This window comes from Rhipicephalus microplus, chromosome 6 (assembly GCF_043290135.1).
Source record: "Rhipicephalus microplus isolate Deutch F79 chromosome 6, USDA_Rmic, whole genome shotgun sequence".
In the NCBI taxonomy this organism is placed as follows: Eukaryota; Metazoa; Arthropoda; class Arachnida; order Ixodida; family Ixodidae; genus Rhipicephalus; species Rhipicephalus microplus.
Window position 1 is genome coordinate 179,599,198 of NC_134705.1, and position 26,555 is coordinate 179,625,752.

Consider the following 26,555-nt stretch of genomic DNA (forward strand, 5'->3'; position numbering starts at 1 on the left):
CGCGGCTTAAGAAGCTTCGTCCCTAAAGAGTCAGGCGAAGCTGGCACTGAGGCTTAAAACTGCGAAGCTGGACTATCCCGAAAACTATATCTGCTGACAGGCTTTAAGGTCATGTTAGGTCATTCTCAGCGAACAGATAGATGTTCGAGCTACACCACAGGATGTCACAAACACGACATGGGCATGTCGTCATTGGCGTATAGGCCTTACAACTTTTCGGGAGTCTTCTCGCACCGGCCGTCGTCTTTTCCGTTCCCTAGTATTCTCTCGTTGTTACGTATACTCGGAGTCTTCGGCTCGCCGTAGTCGCTTCGCAGCCACCAGTTGTTGGGCTACCGTTGCCTTTCTCATCTTTAGTGGACCGGAGATGTGGGTTGTAAAATTTACCCAATATCTCCGGCACATAGCGTTTTATGATGATGACAGTTTTTTTGTACGGGCTGAAAAAGGACAGATTTGCTCAACGGAGCTGTCAAAGCGTACGTTTCAGCCCGTTTCACGTCGTGAAAGTCTTCGGAAAGCGAAGTTGTAAGCGCTCGAGTGAGTGCGATCAGGCTAGCGGGATCACGTGCATGGTGCTGCCGATCCACCGTTAGATTTCGAATACGCGCGTTTACGCAATTCGAAATCATCATGATAACCATAATTTAGCATCATAACCATTTATCCTGTCATTATTATCATCATTGTTATTTTGAGCAGCCCCATCTTCTTGGCCTTACTTCTGTAGTCACTATCCCCTTAGGTCCCATCACTGCGCGACACCTCCTTCACCAACAACTGCTGCTACTGTCTCACTACTACTACTACAACTACTACTACTACTACTACTACTACTACTACTACTACTACTACTACTACTACTACTACTACACTATGACGACTACGACGACAGTGGCACGTGGCAACTATACTTTCTACGTAAGCGGTCTTAAAGGCGACACCGCGGGGGCCGTACCGTATAGTAAACTGCAGAAATTATTAGATAAATTGACTCACTGTTCGGATTATCACCCCAAAGGGTATGAGCCATGTCCAGAGGAAAACAAGGACAAAATATCTGGTCTCGTTGTAAAATTGTCGGTATAAGTCTGCACGAGCGTGGAATAATAAATGGCGTCCCACGCGTAAAGTGGAAGTCTCTATAACAAAATTATGTTGCCGTGTACCACCTCTTAATTTCTACTTAAACAGGTCTGGTCTGGTGCCATCCCTTATGTGCTCAAGCTGTAACGAACCCGAACATATCGACCATTTTCTCGTCACATGTCACCGTTTCAAAAATTAAAAAAAAAATTTTCAAAATTTGATTAAAAAAAACTAGGAATATCACTTACTACTCCTAATATTTTGTCTATTGGGGCTGCTTCATTAGGACGCAGCGACGGGAACATCTGCGGGGCTCTATGCGAATTCCTACGTAACACAAGAAGATTACCTTGCTGAGCCACTGATCAGCTCTCGGTTTTTACTAGCCAATGCAACATTTATTATTTAGCTATTACACTGTAAAGATTTAACCTTCAGAAGAATTTTATATAACAAATACACCTCAGATATTCAAGAAATTCTATTATTTCTCTCCTTTCCACTTGTTTTTCACATTGTGCCAAATTAATCTCACAAAGTCAAAACTAAGTAATCCTATTCCCCTAGCCTGGACAACCTAAAGGTATTGACTTGCATTAACGACTGGCTCCTTGGCCAAACCCCCTTAGTGGGTGAGAGCCCCAAAAGAAAGGATCAAGCAAGCAAGCAAGCAAGTCTACACGAATGACTGAGCATTAGAAGCTGTGACTATATATAGTAACGTTTAGCGCTACCTTGACACCAGCGATAACTGCAGCAACGTATCAAGAACAGTTGCAACGGTTGCTTTTTGGAGAAACGTCGCAATCTATATGCGACGCACAAAGATAGCATAAACAGCAGCGTACTGACAAGCAGTGAGAACAATAGTAACGTTTACAGTAGCAGCACAAGCAATAGCGGGCAGAATCGCAACGCTTGCAACACGGTGATAAACTGCGACGCAGTTCGGTCTCTCAGTAGTCATGAACCAATGAACGCGTCTTCACGCTCTGCGACGCTGACGTGCACGCTCGCGACATTACCGTCTCGTCCGCCATTTCGAACTACCACTGCACCGCCTATAGTCGCTGCAGAATGATCGAATAAAGTGACAATAACAGTAACCACTGGCGGTATATAACAGCTGTATCTTGCCGGTATACTTAGCCACGGATCAGAAACCTGGAGACTTACAAGGAGGGTTCAGCTTAAGCTGAGGACGACGCAGCGAGCAATGGAAACAAATGGTAGGTGTAACCTTAAGAGACAAGAAGAGAGCAGAGTGGATTAGGGGACAAACGGGGGTTAAGGATATCATAGTTGAAATTAAGAAGAGGAAATGGACAAGGGACGGGCATGTAGCGCGTAGACAGGATAACCGCCCGTCATTAAGGGTAACTAACTGGATTCCCAGAGAAGGAAAGCGGGTTAGGGGGAGACAGAAGGTTATAGGTGGGCAGATGAGATTAAGAAGTTTGCGGGTATAAATTGGCAGCAGCAAGCACAGGACCGGGTTGACTGGCGGAACATGGGAGAGGCCTTTGTCCTGCAGTGGACTTAGTCAGGTTGTTGTTGTTGTTGTTGTTGTTGTTGTTGTTGTTGATGATGATGATGATGATGATGATGATGATGATGATGATGACGACGACGACGACGACGACGACGACTGGCGCAGTCAAGGAAAGCGCGGGTTATCTCTCCCCACCCCACCAAAATTTTTCGATTTCGAAAAAACTACTTGACAATGGCAGGATGCGAACGTGAGTGAGACCGTCGAATCTTAGCATCTATATCTCATTTCTTGATTACACCTGGAGTTTTACGTCTTAAACACACGACATGATCACGGGAGACGCCTTAGTGGAAGGCTCCGCAATTTTCTACCGTCTGACGTTATTTAGCGTGCACTGACGTCGCACATGCACAGGCCCCTATATCTACCATTTCGCCTCAATCAAAATGCGACCACCGTGGCAGAGATCAAACTAGCGACATTCGTTTCAGAGGCTAAGCACCATAAGCATTGATTGATATGTGGAGTTTAACGTCCCAAAACCATCATATGACTATGAGAGACGCCATAGTGGAGGGCTACGGAAATTTCGACCACCTGGGGCTCTTTAACGTGCACCCAAATCTGAGCACATGGGCCTACAACATTTCCGCCTCCGTCGGAGGAGGCCGCCACCGCAGCCGGGATTCGATCCCGCGACCTGCGGGTCAGCAGCCGAGTACCTTAGCCACTAGACCGCCACGCTGGGGCCACCATAAGCACTGCTTCACTGTGGCGGGTATATAACATTTCATCATATTTATATGGCAGTCATAATGATACACATAAAGCCATACCATTAACGTCTTCTACACTTTTCTTAGCTTCACTACATTGTGGTTTCAATTGCCTGCGTACATAAGGTGTTTGTGCATCCAATTCATAAGTACAGCGAATGTACAAACAACAAACCGACGGACAAACGATAACAAGCCCCGCCACAGTGGTCTAGTGACTAAGGTACTCGGCTGCTGACCCGCAGGTCGCGGGATCGAATCCCAGCTGCGGCGGCTGCATTTCCGATGGAGCGGCTGCATTTCCGATGGAGCAGGAAATGCTGTAGGGCCATGTGCTCAGATTTCGATGCACGTTAAAGAACCACATTTAGGTGGTCGAAATTTCCGGAGCCCTCCACTACAGCATCTCTCATAATCATATGGTGGTTTTGGGACGTTAAACCCCACAAATCAATCAATCATCACCAACGAGGACAAGCACTCGCCTTCGTCGGTCCGGCCTTTCGCTGTGTTTCCAAGCTTCGCAGTCAGATTTGAAACGGAATACCAATATCCCGTTCCAAGGCCCTGTGTGTACAAGGCGGCCCAACGTTCCCGCTGTCCCTTAGTCATATGCCTTCCATTGCCCGCACTCTGTCCTTTTACGCGCTGCGTTCTTCACAAAAAAGGAAAAAGGGGAGCTGAGTTGCTGACAGAACTGCAATGCTGTTCTTTTCTTTTCACTCATGTTTCTTGTTTGTTTGCTTGTTTGTTTGAGGAGCCATTCGCGAAGGGAGACGATGGTGAAACGGACACGCTGAGAAGCTGGGCTGCCAAAAGAGAGGGCAATCTTTTAAGAAAATGGCATCCCCCCTCCACTCACGCAGAGACACACCCCGACACCTCTTGGAATCAAGCGACCTCTTGGGGGTGGAGGCGGTGACGATGCCGCACACGATTGCAACGGATCACGTAACTGTTTCCCAGAAACTGTTTGCTGACCGCAAACTGTTTCAACTTGCTGTAAGCAGCATTCTAAAAAAGAAGTATAGAAAAAAAAGAAAGCACTTCCCTCTCTCACAAACGAAATAACCCGTCAAAGGGGAGCGGCTTGACGGCTTCCTTTGATGAGGTGGGTGTATACTCGACGGAACTCCCATTTCACGCTCGTCCCCTTCTTGTCCCTTTGTCGCCGTTCCGTTCTCGCGCTATAACTATCGTCATGTCATACCAACTAGCCCAAACCACCACACTTCTGAGTAACAAGAAAGATGCCGCAATCTTCTGCAATTCCGAAGATAGCGTGAGAGAACTGTACTCCTCGCGCACACTCCTGTACCGGCAGCAACGTTGCGACAACCTTAAGGACCACCATGCCCAATGTAAAGTGGCGCCACCTATGACCCATAAAAGTTGCGAGCTGGAGGGACAACAACGTACAATGCACTCCGGGAGCTCAGCTTCCGGTTCAAAAGAATGGATAAATGGGACGTGGGGTGAAGTCAGCAAGCGTAACTGTGGAGAAAAAGACGTTTCTCGTTCAAAGCGAAAGAGGGTCGAAAGCCGTACGTGAGCGGAGTAGAACTGTCTGTCGTTCGAGGAGAACGAAGCCCCGCCGAACGCTTGTAGGATGGAAGGGTAAGCGTGAAATGAAAGAAGGAAGAGAGCCGCGGTGGTAACAGAGTGGTGTGACAGGAATGATGCCGCGTCTCGCTCCCACAAGGACTGCGGCAGGTATTTCGCCGTCATCCCTCTTCCCTAAAGAACCGTATCTCTCCGCAACGCCCGTAACGCGGTGACAGTCGGAGCCCGCGGCCGCCGCCAAGCGCTGTGGTCTCCTGCGGGAAAGTGATGACTCGAAAGTCGCCGCTTCTTGTATGCCACGATGTCGCACGCGCCAGAGCAAAATGTAGACGGAAACAAGGTGTCCCCGTTTTTTGTTTTGTTTTTAGGGGCGAAGCTCCTTATAGCGGCACTCGTTCGTCCCTCGTAGCCCTTGTAGTGTGTAACAAGTATAACATTTTCACCTCCAAGGTGGTGCCGGTGAGAGATTTCTTCTGTGCGTTGTTGAACAATAAAAAAATGGTGCTCAATGTACATGCAAATGGCTGCTAATGGGGAATGAGAGACAGGAGCATTCGGTTTTTAGTTAACGCGCACGCTGCGATCCCCATTAGCAGCCATCGGCATGTACATTGAGCACTATCTGACAAGAAATGGTTGCCACGTTGTACTCGCTGGGTGCAACCTCCTTGGTTTTAGAAAGGTTTAGCGAACGTTGGGCCGCAGTGCCATGAATATAGTGAACTAGTATATACCATGAACTCGAGGTGGTTAAAGGTGGGAAGTAGACCCGAAGCGCAAGCCGTAAGAAAGTGTGCGTGTGCCACCTCTCGTTCAGTCCTTAGAATGTCCGCTGGATGGCGGTGCTTCTATATGGAGAATATATGATGAAAAGAGGCGAGATGGTGGTACTTGGAGTGTTGAATAGATGGACGAACGGACACACAGACAGATGCATGAATGGACGCATGAACGGACGCAGGGGCGGATGCATGGACGAACGCAGGGACGGACGCACGAACAGACGCACGTATGGGCCGGCGGATGGACGCATGGACGCATGGACGCTCACACAGCGGACGCATGAACGGACGGAAGCAAGAACGAATGGAAGGTCGAATGCTTCGCCCCACTCTCCATCATTCGTTCCATGAATATGCTGCCAAGTATTTATTTTTTTTTCACTGTCGATTTCCACGTGCATTTCAGCGTTGCTCTATACTATCGTGCAGGAAATTACGCTGGGAATTTTTATCAGTGTACGCAGGGGGAAATGGCCGGCACACGGAATTTTCTCGCCTCGAAATAGGAATTCTTCGGCATAGTATACCGAACATCACTGCATCCAACCTTCGCTGCGCGTTCGTGCCCCAGAGCGCCGAGCATGCAGCGTCTGCACGGTGTCACGTAATTATGCATTTGTAGATGTAGTTGGTGTTACGAGATCGGCTGCCCGCCAGCCGCTTTTCCGGAACAAGGCGCGGAGAAAGAACACGGAATATTAGCGAGGCAGACGACTCATGTGGATAACAATGTTTAATGAAACGCTTAAATCACTGAAAGCCAATAGCGCCATCATTTCCGAAAGGCAAGCAAGGCCGAACTATACCGCTCGACATACGTGGTTAAACCGCGTTCATCCGCTGTAATTATAACGCGATGGCGTTAAAGAGCTCGTTTCGCATTATTTCCGGCTTCGGCGTCGTTGGTTGTGGGCGAAAAAAATGACCATCTCGTGCGTGACCGAAAAAAACTAGAAAGATGCGAATAAAATATTTCATAAAAAATTCTGGGTCCGAGCAGGGACCCTTAAGGTTCGCTTTTAAGAGTTGAACGGCGATGGCGATATTCCGTTCCTATAGTGCGTACTTTAAACACGTAGTGCATGAAATCTTTTCGAACTTGCGCCCACTATACGTGGCCTTGAAAGGCGTCTCCAGCGTTCTGTCGGCCGCAGCGAAAATACGTGCGGCCGACAAAACGAGCAGAACGCTGAAGCAGAACGCTGGAGACGCCTTTTAAGGCGTCTCCAGCGTTCTGCCGGCAGCACCGGAAATAGCACTCTCTGGTTTTACGTGCCGAAACCACGAAATGGCTAGGCACTTCTTGCAAAGCGGTATACGCAAAGCTTTGCGTTAGCGTTTGTCGCCACTGCACATGCGTCATAAGAAGGAACACTGGGCCTGTTGGTGACGCTTCATTGTGGCCAACGCGCGACATGCACGTATACGACAGGCACAGAAACACTGAAGCAAGACGGCGCTGGCCATCAGCTGAAGTTTATTTGGTTGAACCACACGTAACGCGCACAAACGTCGATCAGGTCACGCCCTACAGAAGACGCGATAGATTATAATTAAAAGCAAGAAAATTCTCCGATATAACATACGGAGAGATGACAAAGCCGATTATCTATAGAAAAACTCGGATACTAAAAAAATCAATGACTGACGTCATATTGCACGTCGCAGACAAGACTTACCACCGTATTCTAGGACCTCCCTTCACTCAACACTTCGCCTTCACTTGAGAAAGCCGATGGGAGCGCCGTCTCTAGATGCGGCAAGTCACTGCATATTAGCGATAGTCTGTTGCAATTCCTGAGTAGCGCAGCGTGACTTTCAGCAGAGTGGTGGCGCAGTGCTCAACTCTGTCAAGTGAAGGGTAAAAGTCGAGTCGATGAGCGTTTGTGACTACGGAGGTTAGTGTACACTTAATAATAATAATAATAATAATAATAATAATAATAATAATAATAATAATAATAATAATAATAATATCTGGGGTTTTACGTCCGAAAACCACGATATGAGTACGAGAGACGCCGTACATAGTGTACCGGGGGCTCCGGAAATTTCGACAACCTGGCGTTATTTAGCGTGCCCCGACATCTAACAGTATACACACGCTTCTGTGACCGCCGCGGTAGGGGGTCGAACCCGCTACCTTCGGGCCCAGCACCCCGGCCACCGTTCCACGTGAAGTTGAAACGCTACCTAACAAAATGAAAACTGGTCGGCGTCCGCAGTTGGCGTCGTCAACACAAGTTATGCAAGAGCCTCCATCATCCCGTGATGACGTCGCCATTAGACGTAAATGTGACGTCACAGATCTCCGGAATCACCGACACCATGATGTCGTCATCATTACGCCACTGTGGCGTCCGAATCTGACGTCATAACATGGCGTCATTTCCTGATCAAAGGAGAGCTGATCCCGGAGATATACTAATTCATTGATGCATTTCCGTGTTTGCTCCCCCTCCCCTTTTTTTTTTTTTTGCTTGGCTCCATTTTGTGGGCCTGCAGTACTCTGGAAACAAATCGATAAATAATAAATAAATAAATAAATAAACTCAGCAGATTGCACGTACCTTGAGGATTGACGTTATGCGAAACATGCGGAGAGAAACTGAGCGTGTCGCAATTTTTTATTAAGTGACACGTCATGTAATGATGCTATAAATGTATGTACAAATGTTGCACGCACACCCATATGTTGAAAAGTTGCAAATGTTGATACAACCAGCTGTTAGAACTTGCGCAACGATGCCAAGTGGAACATGCGTATTACCAACAGCAGAAGCTGATATGACGCGCTTATGCTCGCGAAGATGCATGCTGGTCCTGGACACTGCTACATAAATCATCTTCAGCGCATCGCAACTAACCACAGCTGACGTTAAACCGACGTGACCACTGCATCAAAGGAGTACATATGTGATGTTTACAAAATTGGATAGGCAGAACTGCAATCACTGTTGACGTTTTACGAAGACTAACGTCTATTTGAAAAGTAGTTTCAACACCTGGTAGCTCTGTGGTAGAATGTTCATTTGCCACGCAGAATGCTTGGATTCGATTCCAGCTGGGACCCTGACATTTATTATTTGTATTCGTCGGGTTGACGCTGCCAATTCCAGGTATTTCTTAACGCTCGCACGTTAAAATTGCCCATCTGTGTTCCCGTCGTTCCTCGGTAGATACTAAGTGTCAATCACCTGTGACACATACCCGTGGCACATACCCGCTTGTGGGTATGTGCCACTGTCTGGCGGGAAGTGTTTGACGACGTACGTGACGGGAATGTGGCATTATTCATGTTTTGACCAGCGCGTCATACTCGCCACACCATCTTACTCTCCCATGCTAATTTTAGTTCACGCCAAGTTAAGGGGTTGACCACGAGAGCACCCAAACGTAAGCGGATAGATATGTAGATACGCTGAAAGTCGCCGAAGTATGCTAAGAAATGCTTCGCATTTAAAAATAAATATACATACACAAAGTAATAAATAAATCGAATAAACGGTCTTCACATTGCAGTCATCTCAGCAGAATGCATAAGGGACGTTGTGATTTTTAACTATTTACAAAGTGAATGGTGAAGTGCACGTGAAGTAATACTTTTATTTCCTTCTTTCTGCTGTCGTGTGTTCCATCACTCCCAGTAAACGTGTTAAACAGCCCACACCGAACGGACCTCGTTTGAACGAGTAAATGTACATCTAATAAAGAGTGAGAACGCGAACAGAGTTCCAGCTCAAAGGTTGCTCGTGCCGGTGGAAAAAAAATAAATACAAAGAAACCCACGAGTTGCTTCTGCCGCTGCGTATCCGCTCTACTGATAGTGTAACAATGCATGACAGGTGTTCATAAAGTGAACAAAAAAAAATCTGCATAGGCACAGCAGTTGTCGACGACGAATGACTCACGGAGCCATTGGAAAAACGCAGCTGTTTTTTTTTTTTTTCATAAGCCGCGCTGCCCTTTTGACTCATTAAGGTCGCCTTCTGAGTACAGCACATTATGTTCTCAACGATTCGTGCGCACATTGTGACACATCAACAAGGCAGCATTCTCAGGACACCAAGCAGCCACGTCTGATGTGTAATGCGCGACGGCGACAACGGACAAGAGGGAGACCATGCATACACACGCAGAGGACCACTTTCCAAGCACGTTTATATCGAAATGAGCTCAGTACATATTAGGAGCTTTTTTTTGGCACATACATAATTTTAACTTCCCTCTAAAACGGTAATACTAAATTACTGATCATGGTTAATAAATTATTAGTAATATTTTTTAAGAAAAGTTATATAGAGTATGTATGTGCGAAAATAGCCTTATGTGAGCTAGTTCCGGTTTTCGATTCAGCCAATTTCGAAAAAAAAAAGCTCTTCATATAGACAAACACACTACGCGCTGTCACACGTTCTCAATGCACAGTCGCACTCAAGTAACGCAACCACTTAGGCGATAGCCAAACGGAACTGCCATTATTACTAACATATTCCTGACTCCGCTATCGCCAGAAGCCGCGATAAATCGGTAAGATTAACCATTGAGACCAGGAAAATCATCGAAATAGGTGATAAGCGCGTTAGTCTACAGCTTCTATTCACTGTCACCTAAAAAAGTTGCCTGACTTGGGTGCGATTGCGAAATGAGAACCCGTCACAGCGTGTGGTGTGTGTATCAACTATGTTACCTATAAGACATGTGGGCACTGCGACGTTGGGCTGTTAATGAAATGCTTTCTTGTTTTTTTGTATATCGCGAGACGAATTAATAATGTCATCAAACATCGTATGCACCAACCCAACCATTTTCATACGCGTCTACCGGAACACTGTTCGTTTAGTTGTTAAAGGTGCAAAACACAGTTTAACAACACAGTATGGCGGCACTGAAATTCATCAGCAAAATAGTCTATACATACTGTGCTCGTTTCGAAATAAACGTTACTGGAAGCGGAAATCTGTGTGTGTGTACCTTATACCTCTGTCCGTTGTCGCCGTCATGTCTGACACTTCGAATATGCTAAACCAACACGGCCAGTCTGCCACTCTCACAAAACAGTCATGCATGCGACCTATCTGTACTCCATAAAACTGCGGTTATCTGATAAGTCACGGTATAGAATAATACTGCGGCCATGTTCCAACATCAAGAAACATTGTAGGCATTGGAAAATAGGCATCCTAACAAATACCAGGTGGCCTTGGTTATAGCTGGTCTGCTACTTTTTCACTTACGTGACAATTAACTGACGATGTAGTGATTTCAGAACCTTAAAAGCCTGGTAATAAACACTTAAGAACAATCTTTGCCAAGCAGGCCAGGCGCCCCTGTCAACCTGATATGCTGGAAACGTTTCTATTCTCATGTCTCGAAACCCGCGCATGAGATTATGCAGAAACGGAGAGTCACTTAATCGGTACGCTTCTTTGTTGATGTACCATATTTACTCGATTGTAACGCGCGCACGAACGTAACGCGAGGGCTAAATTATCATTAAGTCCAGGGGGGAAATATATTATTTTGATACATCATACATGATTCTAACGCAAGGGCTAGTATCAAAAAAATAAATATGTATAAGTATCAAAAATAAGTAAATAAGTATCAAAAATATTTTCTTTTAATCTACATTCGAGTAAATACGGTACTGAAGCCTGCATGGCCACCTACGGGTTAGAGTGTAGTAAGACTGGTCGCTGACTCACTCATTCACTCACTAACTGCACCTGCTCTGACTCACTAACTCTCACCAGCTCGCTCACTACCAGCCGACCACGGGACCTCACTCAAACGACGCAAAGTTACGTCACTCAGAATAATTGTTTCGGAACTCTAATTTAGCAGGCCAGGCAGTTTACCATCTAGATAAATACACTGGCGCCCAGAAATCCCGTTTTTTCTTTTTCTTCAAGAACTAGGATAAAACGTGTCCAGCTTTGTTAAGTTCAAAAAGTTGTTACCGTATATTACAACAGCCACAATCTATGGAGTTGTTGGAAACCTCGATTATGTATTTAAAAAAAAAATCTACAGTCGGTCAAGTGAGCTTAAAAGTGTCACTTCGATTTCGACTGCCGAGGAAATAAGGATCCTACAAAACTCGTGAAATTAAATTAAAAAAATATATCAGTTACGACTATAAATGATCACTGAAAATCTGATACCGCACTTACTCAAACTTAAGTGCATCTGATGACACATTCACGGCTGGCAATACGCATGCATCATTGACACATCATTCTAAAGTGTCTCCCTCGTGCACGTCATTATTATTCAAATAGGTCGTAAATTAGTTCATCAAGTGTGTGCATAATAAAGCCTTATTAGCTCATTTCACCGCTAACTTGCGAATGCACTTTTATCGAATGCATGTATTCTTCGGGATCCATATACTAAAACTAATATCGGTAACCCCGAGAGAGTCCAGTGAAAGGCAGTTGTATTTAGTTTAACAAATTCTCAAGATTGCATTGGCCCACAGCCCTTATGAAAGCTAACCGTATTGTACTGCTGGAGATGAGAAGATAGAATCAGAAAGTGGAATTCAAGTTCTTGAACTGATTCACACGAACAATTAACCACGAGAACCACCTGTATATCTATCGCGCTATTAACCAGAAACACACATCACCGCAGACAAGATTCAGTGACAAGATTCACTAACACCTTACTTCGTGAGAAGACGTTTGAGAATTTTTTTCCGTCGTACTACGACCGAATGGAACTGTATAATCGAATCGACATCATACTCTTCATCGTTGTTGATTTGTTTGCCAAACGCGACAATTACGTTTCTGTCAGGTTAATTTTGTTTTCTTTTCATCCTTGTTCCAAACGCGTTCAATGTATGTACCATTTTTATTGCCCTGAGTGCTTGGACTACCTGCCTGCTGTAATCGATAAGTAAAATAAAATAAATAAAACTCGGCAAACGACTTCTACATTTTGCGTCGTAACATGATGTTTTTTTTTAATCGACGGCGTCCTAGTATCCGGTTGTGGTGCGACGAAATTTGTGAGCTGTCGACGAAAAGCTTCTACGAACGACATATCATGAAATGTCGAATGAAGATCCAGTAATGTCACTCGCGGGCGTCATGCACAGCTCCCAATTTTTGCCGTCAAGGACAACAAATATTATTTATAACGTTCAATTCCCCTTCAGTACGTATATCCATCCGCGGTTTGCGGGTATACAGCAACACAGAGATGGCAAAGGAGGCAGCCGCCGTCTCATATATGTTTTTTTAACGCCACATAGTGACACATACATGTTTGCCTTAACGCGAGCATACATATGGACGATACATTCGTGTTATCGGCGGCAGTTCGTACATTTCAGCAAATAGACAAACACTAACAGCGAGAGAGAGAGAGAGAGAGAGAGAGAGAGAGAGAGAGAGAGATTGTCATAACGAGTCAACAATTAAACAGCAGCACTCTAACAAGCAAGCGTGACTAACACATGCCTCAAATAGCTGACCCGCACTGACGTTTTTGGAAGGTTGACTCACGCTCTCATGTATGCGATTGTGTATATAATATTGTTACGAGCAGAATAGAAGAGTTACGAGTGGAACAGTAGAAGAGGACGTTCGGCTAGCGAGAAAGGACTCCTGCGCGCGTTGGGTCGACACCTTCGAGCCTACCGGTACGTCACAGCTTAATAAACCACTTTCTTAGACGTAACAGTATAAACACCAAATATTTCGCTTGTGCGTTGTTCCATTTGCCTCACTGCGATAGCGGTATACTATTTTAAAGAGAGAGAGAGAGAGAGAGAGACACCATTTATTAAAAAAAAATAGGTGCACGGGATACTCCGTATATAGGGATGAAAAATGATATAAAAACATTGCAGAAAATACGGAATAAAACAAAAAAGAAAGAACATAAGCAAATATGAAATGCTTGAATGAACCTTATACTGATATTTCTTTAGAACATGAAAGTTGTTCAAAATTTTCGGTGCCTTCCACTATACGGCCTCTCATAATCATCTAGTGGTTATGGGACGTTGAACCCCATATATCAATCAATCAATCAGTCAAATCAGAACATGGACGTTACACTCTGTTTCACCACTTTGGTTCAGCACTACCAAAGCTACGGGGTGTATACGAAAGCCCTACGCTTACGCAGCGAAACTATAGTCCCAAAACCACCATATGGTTATGAGAGACGCCGTAGTGGACGACTCCGGAAATTTCGACCACCTGGGGTTTTTTAACGTGCACCCAAATACGAGCACACGGGCCTACAACATTTCCGCCTCCATCGGAAATGCAGCCGCCGCAGCCGGGATTCGATCCCGCGACCTGCGGGTCAGCAGCCGAGTACCTTCCACGGGACCACCAAGGCGGGGCATTTATTACTGATTTAATTATTTGTGTCGGTTACCGCCGATAACCGTGCTCACAAATCAACATGGCAGCACCCGTGCAGTATATAGTGACTGCCCGCTTCGATCCGGACTAGCTCTTGCTACACGCCCACTGCGCTGACAGCAGTAAACAAATGGTGAAATCAGCCATCGCCTTGTTTCATCTCACTCTGGGACTAAAGCATCAGGTACGTGTTGTGGTACTTAATGCCACCATCAAGTCGCATGTACAGCCGCCCATATTTTTAAACCATAGGTCGCCGACTCTGTAAGCTCCTGTTGTCCCGGTGTCCGGTCAGTGATGTCCCGTCCAGGGAATTTTCCATTTTTCGGAGAATCTTTGCCTCTAATTTTGAGCGAAAGGCAAAAAGGGAATCCTCGAGATAGTGCACAGAATTTCGGGAATTGTTAAATTCTTCTATGACGACCGAAAATTAGCGGTCACAGTGCACCTTCATCTGCTTTAATCGATTCTGCAGCTCATGCACCACGCAAGCAAGGCCTGAGGTTTGTTTCTGATATATACACGTCGCGATTAGTAGTTCACTATTGGTGTTAGACTTGAAACCCACAACGTGCAGTCTACAAACAGTATATGAATTTCAATAAAGGCATGCTTTTGTTGTGCGGAGTGGAGGGGCTATAGTCAAGACTTCGAAAGTCGCCAGTACGTGAGACACGTGTAATTATAGTAGTGTGTGCGTAGACGGGGGGTGGTAATTAGTACTGTTGTGCAGGGAAATATCATGAGCAGGTTCTTGGGGCATGTGCACGTGGCGCCATCTTTCGTTGGCCACATCAGCGGCTTCCATAACTGAATGGGACATAGGCGGAAAAAAATCATATCTGGCAAAGGAAGCTAGTTATCAAAAAACGACTCCCGGTTTTTGTATGTTAGAGACATATTTGAACAGTCTCGCAAAGTTAAAGTACCACACTGAAAACCGCCTGGCTTCCCACGGCGTTTATATTTAACAATGAAATCCCGTGTGTTTCTATGGGCTGTATTCAATTGACCTGGCAAGCCACAAGTTTTGAAGCGTGATACTGCAATTTTGCCAAAATGTACCAGTGGGTATCGGCTACACACAACCCGGAGTCGTGTTTGATAACTACCTTATTTCAAGAGATATAATTTTTCTCATCTATTTCCAATTTAGTTATGGCGGCCCATTGTTCCTGCTGCCGGGAGATGGTGCCACGTCCAGACGTCCCCAATTCCTGGGATTGGCTGGGAATTTCGTGAACGTTTGCAGAAAAAAAATGCCCCAAATAGGGAATTTTCACGTTTCTGAATGTGAATTCTTCAGCGTAGTACGGAACATGACCGTGTCCTGTTCCCGGAGCCACTGCACGTGACTGTTGATTAAGGGCATGGTACGTATTCTCGTTCATTTCGCCGCTCCGCTCCGCAATACAGCGCTCACAGACTGTGCGGTCGATGCTCGAGCGTTCGAGTTAAAAAAAAAAGGATGGTTGTGCACTCTTGCTTTTGCTGCGAGTGGCATTCTTACAGGTCTCGCCGCCCTTTGCAAAGTGTTTGACTTTCTATAACCATATTCCCAACAACATGAGTCACCTTGTTGTCCCAGCTGTAACGGGCACGCAATGCGTCGACCATCTGTGTACAGCGATAACGAGAAAAATCGCTCGAAGTCATTCTTAAGAAAACTTTGATGAACACGCACTTCTCTTGATGTCAAATTATGATCGGAATCCGCACGAAAGCGTCCATGACTGTTAGACGGCACTAACCCTATTGAGCACACGCACAAAAGGTGCAAAGTCAGCCTCACTCCTTTTTTTTTTTCATTTTAGCTGACGCTGGTCGACCAGCGATAAGTGCTGCCATCGAACCCGGCTGGCTCGGCCAGGCCAGAGGGTTCCTGGAATAAGGGACCCTCCCACCTTCACTCAAAATCTTCACTCAATAAATGTTTTTTTCTTTCTTTCTCTGTCTATCTCTCTCCCTCATTTTAGCTGATGCGACTAACATCTCCTTTGATAGACTGCACTTGCATTGTCTGGCTCGTTTCTCTGGTGTTCGTGTTTCCATGTCACTTCCACAAACAATTCCCAACAAACCTGCCTAGGGCAGATTTCGTGATACTAACAAAACTATTGCTTCGTCGGGAAAGGAATCGCGTTAATACGAATAACAAAGCGTTTTATAACAGCAAACGAACAACCGGGCGCCACACAACGCGAACTGCGTAGCTAGTATAGGTCGTCGAATGCTCCAACTCATTGCCTCAAACATTGCCTCAAAAACCTCAAACATAATTCTTCTTTTTCCTCAGCCACAGCACGAGAAATTGTACAAAGTTTCTTGGTAGTGTGTTACGGGTACAATATTTCTCAGAAGAACGACGAATGACGGTATGGTAAATGCTTTTCTATTGGGCCAATCGCCTCCGATGAGTGTGTACCACGGTCGGAGGTTGACAAGAACAATGACTCGTTACGCTACAAACTATGATGGTTTACGGCGTCACCGGGTACCCTGCAAGTGTGCTTGTAGCAGTCACCCGAAGAGTGTTTAACAAAGACTATATCCAGCTTCCAAGTAGGCCTAGCGGTTTTTAGAGGCAAAGCGCCTTATGGGGAGGCTTGGGCGTCTCCCGTTGTCGTAGTGCGGAACCTGAGGCACATACCCGCATACAAGGGGCACATACCCGCCCTCTGGCACATATCCGCAAGTCCACATGTTACGAAAAACGTAGCACGGCGTCGTTACCATGCTGTCGGTGTTAGCAAAGAGCTAACAGCAGAAATGTGGTACATACTCTCGTTTAGTCCTTGGATTGTCCGCTGGATGGCGGTACTTGTATATGAGGAATATATGATAAGAAACGAGATGCGGTACTTGAAGTGTTTACTACAGGAACGGACGGACACACGGACGGACAATTGTGGCGTTTGGCTGCCGATGGTGCCGCATTGTCGTGTTGTAAAGCGACCTTTTCCCTACCCGTTTAAGTTTGGAAGCTATTCTTTGTAGTAAAAATTCTTCAAGGTTTGCTTTCCCTAACAGCGTAATCGTGACGTCACACGACATCATAGTGAGCCATGATGACGCCATCATGGCTGTGGCCTTATAATGACGTCACTAATCCCACCGTGTCATCATATGGTGACGTAATCCCACGATTTTATTTTTCGCAACAGCCGTGTTGACGCCGGCAGTCAATTTTCACACTTGCACAAGACACCTAAGGCTTTCGCCTTACTAACGCGCCACTTCCGTGGTCCAGACAAGCAGGCTAAACACAGCAAGGAGATCTGCTCAAGACGATGAATTCAACATTGACCTCAAATCACAAGTTTTTACAGTCTCAATCACGCGATAGCTTCGTGACGTATCCCGTATGTTCTCCCGTGAAATGGGGTGCACGTGCAGTAGATGAACGAACAGGACGGTCGACCCGCACTCCTAACAAATCCATATACGGGTCCGGAGGCTTTCAACAAAAGAAACAAGAATATAACCAAAGCCACGAGCGGGAACCATTGACTCACCGCGGGCGCTACGTAGAGTGCCACGCGCACCGACCCCCTTGTTGGCGGGTGGCAGTTGCGGAGACCGCCGCTCCAGCTGACGTCAGTCGCCAGCCTGATTCACGTCCCCCCACCGACGCCAGATGTCGCTCCCTCCCCACCAGACGAAACCGCGCGGTCTCTCACCTGTTGAGAGTTCCGCGGGAACAGGGCTCGGCCAGCCGGGTTTTCGGAGGGCGTGGGGATCGTATATGGATCGCTCCCGCGGCTAATTCGTCACCGCTGTAACTCGTGAGAGGGCGGTCTGCCGAACCAATCATGGAGCGAGTAAAAGCAATACTGGAGTGATCCAGCCGTCACTCGAGGTTATATCAAAGCACGGCTGTTAAAAAAGAAAATGTACGTCTATATCAAGGAAAAGGTACATGGGAAACAAGTGTGCACAATGTGATAGGCAAACGGTACTTTCTTCTTATGTAACCACGCTTTTAACGTATAAGGACGGACTGACTAGAGGCACCACATAGCAGCAACTGAATTGCTATAGTCATCTTTAGTAATTTAACTGAGTTTTCATAGTGATCCCCCCTCGTTTTCTAATAGATGGCGGGGGGGGGGCGGCAAAGTCAGCCTCGTACATTGACATAATAAGGAGGAAGAGGCGTGCTGCGGCCAACCTTTGCCCCCTTCCCCTAAAGGGGCACCTTGCGCGCGCATGTGCACAATATAAATCAGAACTGATATGATCGCGGTTGGCTATCGTCCACAGTAAAACATTGCCTGTCATACAATGATATTACTGCATCGTGTTCCAAGAACATCTTTCTACAGACTATTTTACGGAGGGATTTCAATGGCACCACGTTGGGCTGCTAACCATTGCGTTTTGCAACAACTAAAGGAACAGTGTCACGGTCGTCATATACACATGGAAACAGTTGGGTTGGTGCATACAATTTTTCATGGGCTCATGAATTCGCGTAGCAGTGTATACAACAAGAAAACATCGACTTAACAGCGCAAAATGACACCGCACATATATCTTGGGTAAAATAGTCTACACAGCAACCTTTCCTTGGCCAGAGGATCGAAAGGAAAAACCCGAAAGGTCAGAAAGACACATATTCATTCCACTAACGTATATATTTGCCGCGGGCTGTCGATCCATATGGCATCCTTCAGAAATCACTGCCTAACAAAAGCCTAACGCGTCTCACAAGTGAAATAAGTCCGGCGTGAATACTAATGGTACCTAACACAATGCACGCGACGTAGTGATGACGTCATGTCATGAAGTCACACGATGACACGTAGTGATTTATTGTCGTGATATAATATGGTGATGGCGGGTGATGACGCGCGGTCTTTTTCATGTATAGTTGCGATATATATAGATCATGTTCAATGTTTTTTTCCGTTTGGCTGTTCTAGAGCTTGTGCTGAAGTCGTTTCAGGTAAAGAAAACTGCCAAAGAGAAAGAAGGGTTCTGAAGTCTCCCCGACAGCGCCATTGTCGCACTCGGCGCTATCAGCCATTTCGATAAGAAAACAAAAGTATACATACACGGGCGAAAACGCCAATCATGCAGAACGCACGTGCGTGCATGCGTTCGAGTGTAGGTGTGTGTGAGAGAGAGAGGGGGAGGGAGGGAGGGAGGGAGGGAGGGAGGGAGGGAGGGGGGAGAGATTTAGAGAGAGAGAAAGCGGGCGGCTGGGCGAGTCAAGTGTCACATTAACAAGCACGAACCATGTATTATCTCGAGAAAAAAAACACAGCGCAGCTTTGGGGAGGCGAATTTCTGGTCGCCTAGACGGCCACCAAAGATAGTGGCGGAGTCTTATGGGCCTGACGTCATGCTAGAAGACTAAGTTCCAACAGTCATATCGCTTATCAGTGTGCGAGAGGGTCCTTATGTACTCAATCAGCGCGTTGTATTACTCAGCGCACACACTGGTAGTATTCTTCTAATCTATGGGCAATATTCAGGACGCGCGAACCACCGATCGATGCCTGCTTATCTCGAACATGCCTTTTTCTGCATGAAGGATTAGTTGGCCATCGAAATGACGCTTTGAAACGCAAGTTCCACACAAAAAAAAAAATAGGCACGTTCGAAGAAATTCATTGGTTTCTTTTGGTTTGATTGATTGATTTGTGGGGTTTAACGTCCCAAAACCACCATTTGATTATGAGAGACGCCGTAGTGGAGGACTCCGGAAATTTTGACCACCTGGGGTTCTTTGACGTGCACCCAAATCTGAGTACACGGGCCTACTTCTTTTGGTCGCGCATCATGGTCATGCAGTGTGGCACGTACAGTGTGGCGGCGACTGTGGGTTCAGCTATAGACGTCAGACTCTGCCCAGGTGGCGCTGCGAGAAACGCCGCAACCAGCGCTCTCAACGCCGCCTCGACCATAACTGGGTAGTGTAAAGAGAGCCGTCTGCAGGCGAATGCTCAGAGGCCACTACACTGTAAAAAATGTATTGAAAAGTACAAACTTCTTTACAGAAGAAAGTTTGAGGGTCACACAGAAAAGTTCTGTTTTTTTTTTGCTAACATAAATACATTTTTGAAAAAAAAAACAGAATTTCTGTTTTTGATGCTGGCGTTCTACAGGCGATCGGTCACGTGACTTTTATCACTTGAAAAACAACTATAAAAATACATTTCACCAAGCACTAAATTGCTCATATTTTAGGGAGCACTTTAGAGCCCCACCCTTTTTCATTGATCTTGAGGTGCACTTTTCTGTAAATTGTGGCCCCGGAAAGCTTCTTCGGTGAATCCAACCTGGCTTCAGAAAAGTATAGCAAGCTCATCAAAGCGAACTGGGACGTTAAACCCCACAAATCAATCAATCAATCATCAAAGCAAACTGCCGGTACAACGGCTAATGTTTCAGTTACTTCTGCGTGCCGCAATTTACGTGCAAGCGAGCATCGTAAGTCATGGAGTTCGAGGCAAGCATGCACTCCGACGTGAGTTCTGTAACGCCTAAATGTGTTACTTTTGGGCATGCGCACAATTTCTAAGCAACGAAGTGGATGCATGAGCAATTTTTCTTACAATCAGTGGTGCGAAGCTCGCTTTTTCATGCGCGAATAACACCCGGCGATTTTCGCCCTCGCAGTTGCATTCTCCGTTCATCTCTCGCTTCCTGTGCATTCAACTGTTTTATTGCGCATCCTCAAATGATCTTCTGATGGTTGCCTTCAGTTCGAATACACTGCAAATGTAGACACGTGCGTGTTCACTATCGCAGTGTACAACAAAAAGGCAGAACCTATAAGCCTCCGAGACAGCTCCGGTAATCGCAGAGACCACCGGCAAAACGTGATGACGGCCATGACCGACATTTTACGACTTACTATAGTATGACGCACGTGTTGACATTTGGTTGAAGCCGGAAGCTTTAGCCTTAGTCAGAGCGCTCTTGCTCGATTTGATATGTGGGGTTTAACGTCCCAAAACCACTATATGATTATGAGAGACGCCGTAGTGGAGGGCTCCGGAAATTTCGACCACCTGGGGTTCTTTAACGTGTACCCAAATCTGAGCACACGGGCCTACAACATTTCCGCCTACATCGGAAATGCAGCTGCCACAGCCGGGCGCGACCTGCGGGTCAGCAGCCGAGTACCTTAGCCACTAGACCACCATGGCGGGGCAAGCCTGCATTCAACTTTTGCCCGAAGCACACCTCGGTCAGAGGCTCTGCTGAGCTTCACAGCCAAGGTTACCACGGTTATCCGTCAGGGCTACCTAAAGCAATAACAGGGGACTCGCGTTATGGCACCTTATCATGCGAACGGTTGTGGAGAACGCGAGTTAAAATTCACTTGCCCAACACGTTCGCAACGGCCCGTATATTGTCCAGCGCTCTCGCCATTTTGCTTAAAGCGCCATATGGCCACGGAAATCGGTGAAACTTGAGTCCTTTAGATTCCCGTGGTCTTGGAGGAAGTGCAAAACCATGCTATGCGGGTCCATGCACAAGGCTTCCGATCAGGGCTTCAGGAGAGGATCAACACATCGACTGAGACTTGAGCATCAGAAAACCGACGAGTTTTGTGTTGTTTGTGTCGCTTTCCAACTTAAGTCAATGGCAATCCATGACGTTACAGTACATAACGTCGACTGAGGCCTTCTTTCGTAGCGCGCGGAGCTGTTGCTTCTTTTTTTTTTTTTTTTTTTTTTTTGCAGTACGGTGGTTCTGGTGAGTGATCCAAGAAGCATTTCACAGCGGTTCAGTGAAGACGAGTCCGACTGGCAGAGAGAAATCGTAGCTCTTTTTCTAAGTCTTCAATAGGCAAACACACCTTATATTTAACTCTACAGTTGTTTAGCGCTTGCTAGTTGGGACAGGTCGCACAGCAAACTGTGCAATCAAGTCGGGCTTTGCGCACTACCCAAAACTGCTCCGACAGGTGACGCTGTACGTGCCCGAGAAATTGCAGTCCGACGTTTAACGTATACTCTTTGTGATATGGAAACACGCTACTACGTGCTGTCCACGGGCCGTATACATACGGGATATCGGGAAGAATTTTTTTACCTGCTGCTTGTCACCCTATGATGCCCCGTTTTCAGTCTTTTTCTTAATTGCAATCTACAGGGCTTCAACGGGGCTTTAACACGAGTGGGTTCTGACAACACCCCCTCCTCCTAGAGTATTTAAACGCCTTTACATCGACTACTAGTTACGAAAGTTAAAATCGTTCTGTACATGAACACGCCCCAAAAAAAGTTCTTTTTTCCTACGTACGGCCCTGGGTTTCAGCCTACATACATTCTTTATAAATATATATTCACACAATTACCGAATTACCTACTGAAATCAACGCTAAAGTCTCCTAAATGATCAGCATGAGGCTTTTATCAGCAGAGCGATATCGCGAGGTAATCATACGCCGTAACGCTGTAGCCTATACGTAATGTTCACTAACCGAAAATGGGACGTTTCTTCCGCTTGATAAGCTAAGCGCCTCAGCAAATGTGTCAGCGCCAACTAAGCCAACCGTCCTCACGGAATACATTTGGCTTTTGCCATGGGAACGTGTAACCACAAGAGACAAGAAGGGAGCAGAGTGGGTCAGGCAACAAACCAGGGTTAAGGATATCATAGTTGAAATCGAGAAGGAACGAACACGGGCCGGGCACGTAGTGCGTAAGCAGGATAACCACTGCGTAATTGGCTGGATTCCCAGAGAAGGGAAACGCACGAGGAGAAGACAGAAAGTTAGGTGGGTCGATGAGATTGGAAAAAAAAAAATTCGCAGGTATAACGTGGGAGCTGAAAAAACAAGAGCGGATCGATTGGCGGATCATGAGATAGGCCTTTGTCCTCCCATGGGCGTAGTCAGGCTGATGATGATGATGATGACGATGGTGATGATGACGATGATGATTATGATGATGAATGGCGATGACGATGATGATGACGACGACGACGACGACGACGATGATGATGATGATGATGACGACGACGACGATGCTGATGATGATGATGACGACGACGACGACGACGACGATGAGAACATGTAAGCACGAGCAACTGCAAGTTTCTTTGCGACGCAAGGAATGTAACTAGCTGATTCACAATTTTAGTAACTGACACAGACAGACATTCAGCTCGCATTTAAGGTCCTGAGGGCCGACTCGCGAATATGCCTCATACCAAGAAGGTGCCGCCGCGGGTCGCTCCCGATACTTCCCAAATTTCAGGTTAAGCTGTTAGTTAATTTGCCGAGGTCGAGTTGGCTGTCGTTTTCAATTCTGCGCGTTTCCTCGGGGAAAAATAGTACTAGCATTAGCAATATTAAAGCTATACTACTCTTAGTGGTATAATGGTAATTGTACTAGCAATAGCAATGATAACGCATAGTGAACTGTCCTATTGATATTTTAGTGAGTATACTAGCCTTAGGTCACGATATTATAATGGGCATACTAGCCTTAGCACTAGGTAATTACTTTACCAAGAATAAATTTAGTATCCTATCCCCAGTGATGTTTATTAGTGACTATGATAGTCTTAGTGATAATAGCCTTAGTACCGTTAAGGCCAGTATGTTAGACTCAGCGGCTGAGCCAGTGTGTGGCACACCACTACCCCATCCTCTCTCTCTCTCTCTCTCTCTCTGAAATTATATATTTCATCATGACGTACAGGCCTAAAAATGGCCATTTCAAGAGAATGCCCCCCCCCCCTCGAAAAAAAGGCTGCCTACGCCCGTGGATAGTTTTAGTCATTTATACTAGTCATAGCAGCGGTAAATAATTATTAGGAGTGAACGCTAGTATACCATCCATGATAATATTATTGGTGGTCAAACTATTTCCCTAGTGACTGAATCACCAGCTTTAGTAAAATTATGACTAGTCTGCCAGTCCTACTGATTATTTTCAGTAAGTATACTAGCCTTTGTTATAATAGCCTTAGTAACGTCTAAACTAGAAGGCTCTACCCATGAAAAATTTAGCAAGATCAAATCTAGTGTATTATCCCTATAGTGTAACTTCTGGTGAGTCTATATAGGCTTGGTGATAATGGCCTCGGTATACCAGACTTGATGCTATTTTTTTGCATCAGTGAAATTATGGGTGGTATATATGTCTGAGTAGTATTAGCCAGTAGACTGGTGGTCGAACGAAGGGGAACCCTTCTCTGCCTCCCATTGAAAACAAAAGTAAACAAGAAAACATATTGTCTGAGTCAGACGCTAGTGAGTAAATTTATTTATAGTTAGTCTACTCCCTCAGCCTGACACGCGTTTTTTTTTTCTTTTTTTTTTATGAGTGGGGGGCTTGTTTCCTTTCCCGAGTTCAACCAGCAGTTTTACGACCAATCCGCCGTATACAAGGGTAGAGAGGCAAGGCAACGCGTCATCATCAACGCTAAGATAAGATTGTAGTGTATGTACTCTAAAGAGCATATATAGTGTCTAGGGGTACACAATGAGTGTACAATGTACACGGAGTACAACACTGAGTCTGTTAAGTACACTGACTGCGTTCTGCAAAGACACGCGACGATTCATGTCCGCCCCGACGGGACGCACTCTATTATAGCCTTCTACGAAACAAACTAAACGAAACCAAATCGTATAGTGTTTTATACGTAAACTACGACACAATCGAAACACGTACGCTGTCTTAATTGCGTCGTAGTAAACGTGTAAAAAAAAACGCGACTTGGTTATGTTTAATTTGCTTGTCCAGCTGGTTCAGAGACACAACAAAGAAATCGATCCCATTTGCTGTTGATGCTAACCTTGAGGGCCGATTGAATCCCCAGCTCCCAAGGCATATCGACACTCTCAAACATTGTTTGAGACTCGAAACTGCTTGCACAAAGCACTTCCCATTTCGGATTCAGCGTACGACGACGAGGATAGCAATCCCATGTTGCTCCACCATCCAAAACGCGATACACACAGGCGGCGGCTCGAGCTAGATGAGCTAGATTCCGAGCAAAAAAAAAAAAAATGATACTAGGCCCATGGCCATATAGAATACATCACAAAGCAATGAAAGTGCCGCAAAGTTTTTTCGAAGACACAAAACATTGTGAGTACTACTGAGCGAACTAAGTTGAAAGCGAACATGGCGGGGCTATGTATTAGTTTTGCCGAAAAGAGAACTTTTGCACTCACCGATGTAAAGCTGTATGTATGTATGTATGTATATATATATATATATATATATATATATATATATATATATATATATATATATATATATATATATATATATATATATATATATATATATATATATATATATATATATATATATATATATATATGTGTGTGTGTGTGTGTGTGTGTGTGTGTGTGTGTGTGTGTGTGTGTGTGTGTGTGTGTGTGTGTGTGTGTGTGTGTGTGTGTGTGTGTGTGCATTGTTTTTTGTTTTAGGGGCGAAGCTCCTTAGGCCGCGTTCACACTGAGCATTCCGGCCGCCGAAAGTGCTCCGAATCCGGTCAACACCACCTAGAAGTGGTGTTGATCCGGTTCGGTGGCGGCGAGATCCGCCGAAAGGGCCCTCTCCGCGCCGATCGCTCTCGGACCGATTTTTGCGGCGTCTGCCGCCGAATCGGTCACCGTGGACCAATAGGAGCGCTAGTCAAGGAATTTTGAAAAATGGCGGCCAAGTCCTACTCACTTGTTATGCCGCAGTGCACGTAACTGAATGTCGAAACCAACGGGAGTTTAACCTATACTCTGTGCCTACTCCGCCTCCGTATTTCGTGAAAGAGGTGACCGAGCTTGCTGTTGGCGTGACCAAGCTTGTTGCGGTCTTGCAGAGCAAAACGAACCCGCCAACGCCGCTGGCGTCGGTGGTTTTTCTGCTCTTCGTGCTTTACAAGACAGCCACTTGCCAGCAAAGTAAGCAGTACTGTCTTCTCTTGCTTCTTGCGTATGAGAATCGTCGAAGTATACACCACCGGATAGCGTAGTGGCGCTTGCGAGCCGCGACGACAACCGGGTGACAGCGCATCCATCCCACGTTCGCCCCGTAGTAGATGGCATATTCGGCGGCGCGGGGCGCGTCTAGTGCGAACGACGCTGCGTTTCGGCGGCAGGGGAATTTCGGTCACTGTAGAAAGCGGATGTTTCAGTATGGGGGGGGGGGGTTAGAAAAAGGGGGTAACGATTTAGAGCACAGGGTACTCTACTATGGGAGAGCTTAAAGCCGTCCCCGGTGAATCAGAAGAAACACATGAACTAGGCAGTATAGCGACACCCGTTCGTCCCGCGTTGTATGTAGCCAGTCTTACGCTTTGACCTGCAAACATTTTGACCTCCAAGGTGGTGCCGGTGAGAGATTCCTTCTGTGCGTTGTTGAAAAACAAAAAATAGTGCTCAATGTACATGCCAATAGCTGATAATGGGGTATGAGAGACAGGAGCATTCGTCTTTTAGTTAACGTGCACGATGCGATCCCCATTAGCAGCCGTTGCA

At 46.0% G+C, this 26,555-nt stretch overlaps 1 long non-coding RNA gene across 1 annotated transcript; it reads left to right on the top strand.

The window, feature by feature from the left end:
* Positions 1 to 13,230: 13,230 nt before the first annotated feature.
* On the top strand, positions 13,231 to 16,042 carry LOC142765060 (uncharacterized). The gene is made up of 3 exons (XR_012884044.1): positions 13,231 to 13,359; positions 15,252 to 15,468; positions 15,910 to 16,042. It is a non-coding gene; the product is annotated as an uncharacterized LOC142765060 (long non-coding RNA).
* Positions 16,043 to 26,555: the final 10,513 nt, after the last annotated feature.